Here is a 12,549-nt window from a genome sequence, read left to right as displayed (position 1 = left end):
ACAATATTAACTCTCTGGTCCATCGCAACATTGAAACCAGAGCTGTGTGCTTAAATTAGCTTGGTCTCCTCTTCCCCTGCCATGAAGGTCTGAGCTATCAACGCTGCCCCTTCTAAAGTCAAATCCTTAGTCTTTATGAGCTTCCTGAAAATGCCGGCATGGTTAATGCCCTCAATGAAAAAGTCCCTTAACACCGCCCCCCTGCAGGCATCGGAGAACTTACAGAGACTGGCCAGACGCTGCAGTTCCACCACGAAGTCCGAGATGTTTTGACCCTCCCGACGCCGGTGAGAGTAGAACCGGTGCCGGGCCATGTGTACGCTACTTGCCGGTTTGAGATGCTCACTGATCAGCTGGCTGAGCTCTTCGAAGGACTTGTCCGCTGGCTTTTGGAGTGCGAGCATACGTCTGTGGACCACAGCTGGTCAGTAGATGCGCCCTCCGCTTGTCAGCCGCTGCCTCTTCCAGCCAGTCCTTTGTGACAAAGCTCTGCTGGAGTCTTTCCACAAAGTCTTCCCAGTCCTCACCCACACAGTAGCGTTCCTCTGTGCCACCGGTGGCCATTGTCGTGGTTCGGTGATTCCCGATTCTCTTCGCCAGATGTAGTGTCTCTGTACCTTGTTACAAACTCACACGAGGCATGGATATATCAGACACGGTCATTCTGTGACCTTCACTTTATTTCCAGGACTGAAGAGTCTTGATCCTGGGTGGGACCTCCCCTTTTATACCTGGAAGCCCAGGTGAGGAGCTCACTCCCTGTGGTCAGGGTGTGCATTACAAGGGTACAGGTACAGTATGCATGAGTTACAGTTACATGCTTATAGTCATTGCAAGATGGTGAAATACATGACATGCAGTAAGACCAACTCGCTAAACGTGCTATTCACGTCATTCTCAGCATCGTGTATGCTCCAGAGTGAATCCACCCGCAGCTCCAGTGCCGCAATGCAGTCCGTCACGAGCTGCAGGTGGATACACTTCCCGCACACGTAGTCGTCAAGGACACCGGAAGCGTCCCTGACTTCCCACATATTACAGGAGCATAACACGTGTCTGAGCTCTCCTGCCATGTCTTAACCCTTAGATTAACTTAATTTGGCAATAACAATGCTAAAGGTTACTTACTGATAAAGAAAAGAAAAAAAAGCTACTCACCAATCACCAGCCAATCACTTACCCCCTTGGCTGTGATGTCACCTTTCGATTTCTTTCTACTTTTTGCCTCCCTGCTACAGCTGCACCGGCCGGCCTCCTCGACCTCCCGCTGGCGCATCCCAGCTGATGGGCCTTTTGTAGGCCTCCCAACTCTGCTGCTCCACCTCTCTGATGCCTCCTCGACCTCCCGCTGGCGCATCCCAGCTGATGGGCCTTTTGTAGGCCTCCCGACTCTGCTGCTCCGCCTCTCCGACGCCTCCTCGACTTCCCGCTGGCGCCTCCCGAGATGGTCTTTATCAGTCAATGCTTCTGTCCACTTGTTTCATGCCTATTTTTCCTGCCCTTGAATCAATCCCGAAGTGGTTTTTCTTCCCAGTATGCCACTCCCTGCTTCCACACAGATCACTAGTTTTCCTCCTGTTCCTGTAAAGAGGACATTGTTCTAGTGTGTGATCAGGAAGTGACTATATAGTTAGCACATATATTCTTGTGTTCTTAAAATAACACTCTCAGGAGGGATGCAGCTGCATTAAAAGTATATTTTTAAAGGCATACTGCTTCTCTGATTATTGGAGTAAGAATTTAATGCTGTTTTATTAGATGGATAGAAACCAAGCCACTGGATATTATCTTGGGAATGAGTCACTTATTTATAAGGACATTTACATCATATGCCTTTCCCTCTAATTACGTTACACATTAAAAACAAGAAAACATTACAAATCAGAATTGGATTGTACAGGGGAACAGACTGAGAGTAGATCACAGGTAATTATAATCTGTTTATAAATAGTTTAGCAAATTTTAAACTAAAAATAATTTATAGCTCAAAATCAGATGAAAACACCTTGTGATACCAACTTATTACAGAAATGTCATATCTGCAGAAAATAAAAGCAGATGTTTCCTGCATTCTCGACCCAATTCCCACTAACCTGCTGACCACCCAACTTCCCTTCCTGGCACCAATATTAGCTGCTATTGTAAATGGTTCCCTGTCCTCAGATATTTTCTCCCCTCTTTTAAAATCAACCCTCTTCTCAAAAAAAATTATCTAGACTTGAATATATGGAGTATGATTAAGAAGTTTGCAGATGATACTAAAATCGGTTGTGGGGTTGATAATGAAGAAGAAAGCTGCGGACTGCAGGAAGATATCAATCAACTGGTCAGGTGGGCAGAACAGTGGCAAATGGAATTTAATCCAGAGAAGTGTGATGTAATGCATTTGGGGAGGGCTAACAAGGAAAGAGAATATACATTAAATGGTAGGACACTGAGAAGTATAGAGGAACAAAGGGACCTTGGAATGTAAGTCCACAGATCCCTGAAAGTAGCAGGCTAGGTAAATAAGGTAGTTAAGAAGGCATACGGAATGCTTGCCTTTATTAGCTGAGGCATAGAATACAAGAGCAGGGGGGTTATGCTTGAACTGTATAAAACACTGGTTAGGCCACAGCTGGAGTACTGCGTGCAGTTCTGGTCATCGCATTATAGGAAGGACGTGATTGTATTGGAGAGGTTACAGAGGAGATTTACGAGGATGTTGCTGGGAGTGGAGAATCTTAGCTATGAAGACAGATTGGATAGGCTGGATTTGTTTTCCTTGGAGGGGCGATCTCATTGAGGTGTATAAAATTATGAGGGGCCCAGATATAGTGGATAGAAAGGGCCTATTTCCCTTAGCAGAGGGGTCAACAACCAGGGGGCATAAATTTAAAGTAATTGGTAATAGGTTTAAAATTGATTTGAGGGGAAATTTCTTGATGCAGAGGGTTGTGGGAGTTTCGATCTCACTGCCTAAAAGGGTGGTAGAGGCAGAAATCTTCACCACATTTAAAAAGTACTTGGATGTGTACCTGAAGCGCCGTAACCTGCAGGGTTACAGACCTAGAGCTGGAAAGTGGGATTAGGCTGGAATAGCCTCTTGTTGGCCGGCATTCTGAAGGGACTGCTGCCTCAGTGACACCCTGGTCCACTCCTCAATCACCCCCAGCACCTTCCAGTGCAAGCGCAGGAGATGCAATACCTGTCCTTTTACCTTCTCCCCACTGTCCAGGGCCCCAAACATTTCTTCCAAGTGAAACAGCAATTTATTTGTACCTCTTTCAATTTAATATACTGTATTCGCTGCTCACGATGTGGTCTCCTCTACATTGGGGAGACCAAACGCAGATTGGGTGACCGTTTTGCAGAACATGTCCATTTCAGTACGTAAGTGTGACCCCGTGCTTTGGTCGCCTGTCACTTTAATTCTCCGCTCCACTCCCTCTCTGATTTCTCCATCCTCGGTCTCCTACAATGTTCCAATGAAGCTCAATGCAAGCTCGAGGAACAGAACCTCATCTTTTGTTTAGGCACTTTACAACCTTTTGGACTCAACATCGCGTTCAACAATTTCAAACCATAATCTCTGCCCCTGTTTTTTCTGTTTGTTTCTCTTTCCCGTGGTGTTGATGATTCTGTTACTCCATTTACCCCTATCTAGACTCATCTTTTGTTGTTGATGGGGAGAATCGCCCTTCTCCTGTTTTTACAAGCCTGGATTCAACAGACGGACACCTTGGATAAGTTTAAATTACTTTAATTCCAACACGTGAAGGGGGAACATCTCACTTCTCAGCCCCTGAGAAAGGATCTCCAATGAACTGTTCAAATTGCACCTTAATTATACAGGGTTTAGCACATGGGTGCCTCCGTGGACAGACCTTAACAGTGATGTGATTGGTTGTACCAACCATTTGTTCCCTCCTTCTAAGTGTCACTCGCCTTATATTATATTGCTCCCTTGAGCCCGAGGTCAACGAGTGGTTATCTTGTGTATGTGCAGTTTTAAGCATACCTTCTGTTTAGCCAGCTCAGGGCCTACATAATAACCAAATAACATTTTTGATAATCAATCTTGCTCTTGCAATCCCCCCTTTTGGCCCTTGGCTATGTACCCCAAGATAGACCAATGTGCCGTTCCCTCATTATTTCATCCAAAGGGGAAGTGATATTGTCAGCGTAATCCGTCCGTCTGGGTGGCCAAATCCTTACTTTCGGATGGCTTCCGTATCTCTTTCCCTTTACACACCATTCACCTGTTTTACAGATTTTTCCTTAGATAATAAGGCTTTTATGGGGGCCTGAGCTATGGCTTTCCTCGCCTGTCGTTTACATCTCCAACATAATTCAATCAACAATACCATTAAAACCACACATTGCACAATGACCAATACATGGGATATTATTCTTATCCAGGGGTGCGGGTGCACCTGTACGTTTAGTTCAAAGTTCCAGAGCCCTGCACACCAGGGTTGGTTCGCCAACATTTCTTTAGGTTGAAGATCGATTGTATTAACCGTCGCAATGCCCACTGCGTATCCTGCGCCCACCATTTCTAATATTCCCCTCTTTCCTGTTTTTGTTTGGCTTTTTTACGCTGAACTTCAGTCTTGGATTCGGGCCCCTCAAGGGCTCTTAGGGTTAGGTTTTTATATAAGCTTATAGTTTTCTTACTGCAAAACAGTGGGATAATTATATCTGTTAGGTTTAATAATACCATAATTACCCTATGGCATACCCCGAAGTGAATTTGTCTTTAGTTCTTTTTATTACTAATTCTCCGCTTGCCCCGTGTCATGTTTGGGCATCCTGGGGGTTCTGGGGTCATTGTGATTGGAGCTATTGTGGTGGTTGGGATCTCTATCTTACACATGAACATTCCCCATAAGGAACCATTACAGCATTGTGATTCCCTGATGGATATAGGGGTAGTCCCCTCTGCCTCTCTGGTGAGGTTACATCTTACCCACACACACTAGTGTGGATTTCCTTGGTCCGAGCTATTTATGCATGTCCATGATTGGTTCTGCCATGAGTGTCTCTTATCCAGGCTTGTCCATTCCACTTCAAGTCGCCCCCTTTGGCATTTTCCGCAAAAGATTGAGTTTGTAGTGGAAATATTTCCTTGATAGCCATCTGGGCAACTTACAGCTGGATCGTGGTATAAGATGGAGTTACCCAGTATTCCTCCAACTAGGACTAGGGTTCTGTAAAGCACAACATGTTTTCTCGGTCATCACTGGTCAGTTAGAGTCTCATGTTACACATAACGTTTTAACTGTGTCCAATGTTTCCACCGTCCGGTTCCGCCTATCGCCACGCATGCACACGTATCACTTACCATTACCTAGTGAGGGCCTGTCCATTTCGGTGAGAATCCTGGCTTTTGGGAGTTTATTTTTGCCATTACCTTGCTCCCAACCTGAGGTATCTGACCCTTTTGTTTCTTGGTGCCAGTTTCCAAGTCCTTGATCACTTACTGATCCCTGGCGTGTGCCTTCAGATCGTGTAATTGTTTACATAATTCCATCACAAATCTCCTTACTCGGTCCCGATAGGGTCTGACGTCATCACTCCCTGTCACTCGAACCTCAGGTAATCTCATTGCCCTTCTTAACATTAGTTCGAAAGGCACGAGTCCGGTGGTCCGGTTTGGGTTCGCCCTTAACTTCATTAAAACCCGGGGCAGCATATCTACCCATCCCTTTCCTGTAATGTGGTGACCCAACTAGAGTTTTCTACGGTTCAAATATGATGTCTCTGCTCCTGCATTCCATACCTCGACTAATAAAGGCAAGTATTCCATATGCCTTCTTAATCACGTTATCTACCTAGCCTGCTAGCTTCAGGGGTTTGTGGACCTCTACGACAAGGTCCCTTTGTTCCTCTACACTTTTCAGTGTCGTACCATTTAATGTTTGTTTTATAATCTGCACCATAATCTGCTGCCTCTGTAGTTTTTAGCAATTTTTGCTGCTATATGCCGACACTTCATGGTTTGGATTCCCACTAAACATCTTTTAGAATTGCTTCCTGCTTTTTTTAAATGGTCACCGTAGCAACTAACTTCGACCCCTCATTTCTTGCATTACAAAGAGCGTCTCTCTCTCTACATTTCCACCACGTTTGTCAGTCTGTTGCAGTTATAACAGACTTCTGGTGTCCTACCCCCGCCCCCCATTGTTTCTAATTGATGGGGGCTGCTGGCAATTGTTCCTTTCTATGTGTCCTGATGGATGCTGTCATCTTCACATCTACTGTCAGTTTATTTCATCACTTTCTCAGTCAATAGTCTAGTCCATTTACTTAATTCACAATATGCGCGAGTGACTACAACAAGGGCTTTCTCCTTGTTTCTTTTCCAACTCCCACCATTTTCTTTGTTCCGGGGTGGGCCGTCTGGTTTCCAATTTTGTTTAATCATTATTTCAATTAGTCTTAGATTTTTGTCTGCTAGGTACCGTGTCATGGATCCCTGGTCCCCACGCGAGTTTCTCACTTCCCATGGCTATAGGTTGTCAGCGGTACGTCCCTTACTTACTCGCCCTGCATGAGACTAATACTTGCAACCTTTTGGTTGTCAGCGGTACGCCTTTTACTTATTCCTCACGAGTGAGACCATTACTTGCAACCTTATCAATTATCAATCGCAACGTTACACAGACACACTTCTGTATAACCGATCGCAATTGTTTCACCTGGGATCTTCCGCTGACTACTTGAAGTTTCGGCCAGACAGACCTGCAGATTCGGGCAGCTGACACCAGACAGATATCTGTCCTTTGTCCTGTGCGTGGTAATTTAAACGTACTCACGCCTTTGACATGGCTTCCATCAGCCGGTGTCCGCTGCCCGCTTGAGATCCTGTTCGTGACGCCTATTGTAGTGGAGTATTTAAAATTAACACTCAACAATAGGTCTGGGTTGGAAGATTCAATATTACAGGTACCACTTTGTGATGCACATCATGGTACAGTATCACCTAAGTTGAAATTACCATTAGCCCATTTGTTGGCCCTGGGATGCGCTTATGACAAATAATTCGCTTTTCCCACAAATCTGTTTATTCATTGGAGAAGGAGCCTTTGGATGAGTCTCTTTTAAAACTCTACTGCTTGTACAACCGTGCTCCCATCCTTCATATAATGGACGGTTACAGTAGTATGATTACCATGCCACTGTAAATGTACCTCTACCCTATACCCTCGTCCGTCCCTACTTCTACCAGTCACGATATGCCTCTTACTACTTTGTGAGATTGGCGGGGTTTGCGAGGTATGTCTGTGGACAGGAGGTAGTTCCAAATCTGGGACCCGAGGAGATTCTTCCAGCCCCTGTGTCCTGTCCACTTCCCTTTGGATCATACTGTACCTGGGGGGTAGGTGGGGGTAATCCCATTAGGCATCCCTTCTTCCTCATTCCCCTGGAGAGGACGAATCCCACTTCTGAGATTTACTCTGAGATGTAGTCGGTTACAGTGGTGTGCCCTCCTGACCCCTCAGAGATAATCCACCAACCCTTTTAAACAACATCGCTCCTTTCTGATGGTCACCTACTTAAAACAAAAGAAACAGAATCTTTGGTGATGCTCTTGAAATTAAGAAGATTTCCAATATTCAAAAGGTATCACCCACTGAGTTAAAACAGTCCACAGCTGCCTGTGAAAGAGTTAACTTCCTTTGTTTCGAAAGCTGACAAACACAGACCATTAATCAATATCAACTTCAGCCTACAGCCTTTTTCAGTTTAAACTCTCCAGTTAAGAATGTTACTTTTATAAAGTCTCTGCATTTTTACTCTCAAAATAAACATTCAGAAAAACACCTTTACACATAATAGTATTTCATCCTTTTCTCTCCAGTTACACATTGGTCAGAATTTTTTTTTTAAACCATACCAATCACTAATGTGAAATGCCTGATGTCCAGAACTAAAGACTTTCCACACAATTTACATCAACCAGAATTTGATCATGGCCATAATAAAAGTCTGGTTTTTAATAGGTTAATTAACCTCAGTTACTCCAATATTAAGCTTCCCGATGCCACTTGGAAAAGGGGGAGGAGCCACAGCCAAACAAAGGAATAGTCGCACATGTTTTCCTAAAACTTTACTGAAACATCAAAGGAAAACACGAGAACAGTAAGAAAGAAACATGATCTTCCCTTTTCTCCTTTTGATTCAGTCAGAACTATTTATCCATTACTCCTTAAATCAATTTTAAATTTCTGATCCCTATCATATCTCCTCTAATCCTCCCTTCAATCACTTTAAACCTATGCTCTCTGGTTGTTGACCTCTCCGCCAAAGGAAACAGGACCTTCTATCACTCTGTCGAGGCCCCACCTAATTTTATACACCTCAATAAAGCTGTCATGTATTCAACTATCATTGTAACCCATGTATAAGCTGACCTAAATTGTACACCTTGAGAACATTGACCACAAGGGGGTGAACTTGTAGGAGACACTCCTAACCTGGACTTTCAGGTATAAAAGGAGAAGCTCCACCCACCTTCATCACTTGAGGTCTTGGTAATAAAGGTAACTGGTCACAGAGTGACCTTCTCTCAAGTATGGGCTTCGTGTGCATTTATACTGTACAGTAAGGACATATCATTGGCAACGAGAAACTGGGACTTAAACCACGCGAGCATGGTCACTAGCAGCACAGAAGAGAGGTACTGTGTTGGTGATGATTGTGACGACTTTATTGAGAGACTACAGCAAAGTTTTATCACTAAGGAATGGTTGGGACAGGATACGGCCGACAAAGGCAGGGCTCATCTCCTGACGGTTTGTGGATCCAGAACGTACTCCCTGATGAAGGATCTTCTAGCGCCAGAGAAGCCGGCGGACAAGACGTTCAAAGAACTCAGCAAGTTGATCGGGGAACACCTTAAACCGGCGAGCAGCATGCACATGGCGAGACACCGGTTTTACACGCACCGGCGGCGAGAAAGGAAAAGGGTTCCAGACTTCGTGGCAGATCTCCAGCGACTGGTAAGCCTATGTAAGTTCCCAGATACATGCAGAGCGGAGATGCTGCGAGACTTTTTTATTGAGGGCATCGGGCAGGCTGGGGTTTTCAGGAAACTGATTGAGACCAAAGACTTGACCTTGGAAGCGGCTGCTCTGATAGCCCAGACATTTATCTCAGGGGAGGAAGAGACCAGAATGATGTATGACAAAAATCTTGGCTCAAATGCGGCAAACGACTAGGGAGTCAATATTGTTAATGCGGCACACAGTTCTCTAGGCAGACAAGGGCAATCGGACATGCCCCAGCATGTAGTTGAACCCAAAGGGGGAATTCAACAGAGACAATAGCTAGCTGAACGGCGATTCATGCTACCACAATGGACAATGCGGCCAGTAATGGGGCCATCAACACCTGTGAATGGTGCGCTTAAGGACAGTTACAGAGACAGTCAGAGACGATCGACTGATAATGGACCTTTTGTTTCCAACAATGGGGCCTCCAGCTCATGCTGGAGGTGTGGAGGCAAACATCCAGCCAGAGCTTGCAGGTATCAGCAATATACCTGCAGAAACTGCAACATCAGCGGTCACTTGGCGCTTATGTGCATGAAGCCTGCAGCCAGGTTGATGTACGAGGAGGGCGGGCCCGACATAAGCCCTACGAGGCCAAATGAATACTGGGGGAAATCGCTGGAAGCTGAAGTTTAGCAAGTTCATGTGGAGCACATATACAGTTCATACACCAGGACGCCACCGATGAAAGTGCTCTTCAATGGCATCTCAGTATTAATGGAGCTAGACATGGGGGCCAGCCAATCCCTGATGAGTATCAAACAGTTTGAAAAGTTGTGGGTGTCCAAGGCCAGGAGGCCAAAATTATTGCCAATTGACGCACAGCTATGGACATATACAAAGGAGATCATTCCGGTGCTAGGCAGCGCCACGGTAGTCATGACCCACAAAGATTCGGAGAACAGGTTGCCACTCTGGATTGTCCCGGGGGACGGTCCCGCATTACTGGGGAGGAGTTGGCTTGCTGTCATGAACTGGAAATGGGGTGATGTCAATGCAATTTCTTCTCTGGAACGAGTATCATGCTCACAGGTCCTGGACAAATTTAACTCATTATTTCAACCCGGCATCGGCACTTTCGTGGGGACCAAGGTAGTAATTCACATAAACCCGGACGCCAGGCAGTACACCACTAGGCCAGAGCGGTGCTGTACATGATGCGGGAAAAGATAGAATGTGAATTGGACCACCTGCTGAGGGAAGGCATCATCTCGCCAGTTGAATTCAGTGACTGGGCGAGCCCGATCGTACCGGTGCTCAAGGCGGATGGGTCTGTCAGGATACATGGTGATTACAAGGCCACCATCAATCGGGTGTCACTCCAAGACCAGTACCTGCTACCGAGAGCGGAGGACCTCTTTGCTATCCGGTGGCAAACTTTTTTCAAAATTGGACCTGACCTCAGCTTTCATGACCCAGGAGCTGGCGAGTGAGTCGAAGAAGCTGACCACCATCATGACTCACAAGGGGTTGTTTGAGTATAACAGATTTCCGTTCGGGATTCGCTCGGCCGCCGCGATCTTTCAGCGAAATATGGAAAGCCTCCTCAAGTTGATTCCAAGGAGGGTGGTTTTTCAAGACGACATCCTCATCACGGGTCACGATACTGAAGAACACCTCCACAACCTGGAGGAGGTGCTACATAGACTGGACCGGGTAGGGCTGCGACTGAAAAAGACGAAGTGCGTCTTCTTAGCTCCAGAGGTAGAATTCCTGGGGAGGAGGGTAGCAGCAGATGGGATCAGACCTACTGCGTCCAAATCGGAAGTGATCCAGAAAGCACCCAGACCCCATAACACGACGGAGCTGCGTTCGTTCCTGGGGCTCCTGAACTATTTTGGTAACTTTCTTCCCAAATTGAGCACGCTGTTAGAGCCACTACACGTGCTCCTATCAAAGGTTGCGATTGGGTCTGGGGGGCACGCAGTTTGTTATGCTCCAACAAACTGTTAACGTTATATGACCCGTGTAAGAAACTTTAATGTGCGATGCATCGTCCAATGGGGGCTGGTGTGTGTTGCAGCATGTGAATGCCAATGGTCAGTTACAGCCGGTAGCTTATGCCTCCAGAAGTCTGTTCCAGGCAGAAAGGGGCTACGGGATGGTAGAAAAGGAAGCACTAGCATGTGTATATACAGTAAAAAAAAATGCAGCAGTACCTGTTTAGCAGGAAATTTGAGCTGGAGACAGATCACAAACCCCTAACGTCCCTTTTGGCCGACAACAAGGCCATAAATGTGAATGCATCGGCCCACATACAGAAGTGGGCACTCACATTAGCCGCCTATGACTACACAATTCGGCACAGACCGGGCACTGAAAACTGCGCCGATGCACTCAGCAGGCTCCCACTAACCACCACTGAGGGCGCAACTGAGCATGATGCTGAGATGGTCATAGCTGTTGAAGCTTTCAAAAGCGAAGGCTCACCAGTGACAGTCCATCAGATTAAAGTCTGGACAAATAAAGAGCTGCAACTGTCTTTAGTTAAGAAATGTGTCCTGAATGGGGACTGGGCAGCCACGCACGGGGCATGCCCTGAGGAATTTAAACCGTTTCATAGGCACAAGGATGAACTCTCGATTCAGACCGATTGCCTACTGTGGGGAAACCGAGTAGTCATGCCCCAGATGGGCAGAGAGGTGTTTATCAGAGAACTTCACACTGAGCACCCGGGCATTGTCATGATGAAGGCAATTGCCAGGTCACACGTTTGGTGGCCAGGGATAGATGCAGACCTGGAACTTTGTGTTCGCAGGTGCAACACGTGTGCTCAGCTGTGCAATGCACCCAGGGAAGCTCCCCTTAGCCCCTGGTCCTGGCCCGCCAAGTCATGGTCACGCATCCATGTGGACTACGCAGTCCTTTCATGGAAAAATGTTTTTGGTTGTAGTAGATGCCTACTCCAAATGGATTGAGTATGCCATTTTAAATTCAAGCACATCCTCTGCCACGGTAGAAAGTCTATGGGCAATGTTCACCGCCCATGGTCTACCGGATGTCCTGGTCAGCGACAATGGCCCGTGCTTCACAAGCACTGAATTCCAGGACTTCATGGCAGGCAGTGGAATCAATCATGTCAGAACAGCAGCGTTCAAGCCGGCCTCAAACAGCCAGGAGGAACGAGCAGTGCAGATAATCAAACAGGGGATGCTCAGAATCCAAGGGGGTTCCCTACAAAGCCGCTTATTACGCCTCCTGTTGGCCAATAGATCCCGACCACACTCGCTCACAGGGGTTCCACGCACAGAGCTGCTAATGAAAAGGACGCTCAAAACCAGGTTATCCCTTATACACCCTACTATGAAAGAAATTGTTGAGAGCAGGCGTCAGTCACAATGTGACTACCATGACAGGAATGCGAGGCCGCGATGTATTGATGTCAATGACCCTGTTTTTGTCCTTAATTACCCTGCATGGCCCAAATGGCTTGCAGGCACTGTGATTGCCAAAGAGGGAAATAGGGTTTTGGTAGTTAAACTTACCAATGGACAAATCTGTCACAAGCACG

The sequence above is a fragment of the Pristiophorus japonicus genome, chromosome 2, assembly GCF_044704955.1.
Source record: "Pristiophorus japonicus isolate sPriJap1 chromosome 2, sPriJap1.hap1, whole genome shotgun sequence".
NCBI classification, from domain to species: domain Eukaryota; kingdom Metazoa; phylum Chordata; class Chondrichthyes; family Pristiophoridae; genus Pristiophorus; species Pristiophorus japonicus.
Note: the sequence above shows the minus strand (reverse complement) of the source record.